We start from the raw sequence: 282 nt of genomic DNA, 5'->3' as shown, positions 1-282 counted from the left end.
CGGACAGTAAATAAGAAAAGCTGGTTGAAAGTATCACTTCCGGCGGGTAATTCCGAAAATACACGAAGAGCGTTACGGAAAGAGCCGAAAGTAGTCGACATCAGCCGTTGGTTAGCTTGATAAGCCAATCAGATTGATACATTACAGTCACGTGGCTTAAGATGGCAACTCCAGAGTGTAACTGATGTTTACTGGTGGCGCGAGGGACGGTAGTGCGCATGTGCACGCTACGTCTGCAGTGAAGACGGCCCATCACTGACGTGACGAGGACAAACTCACTTT

The sequence above is a fragment of the Phyllobates terribilis genome, unplaced genomic scaffold, assembly GCF_046119375.1.
Source record: "Phyllobates terribilis strain yellow unplaced genomic scaffold, ASM4611937v1 Scaffold_13__5_contigs__length_258822181, whole genome shotgun sequence".
Classification (NCBI taxonomy): domain Eukaryota; kingdom Metazoa; phylum Chordata; class Amphibia; order Anura; family Dendrobatidae; genus Phyllobates; species Phyllobates terribilis.
The sequence above is the reverse complement of the archived record's forward strand: the minus strand, read 5'-3'. Positions refer to the sequence as shown.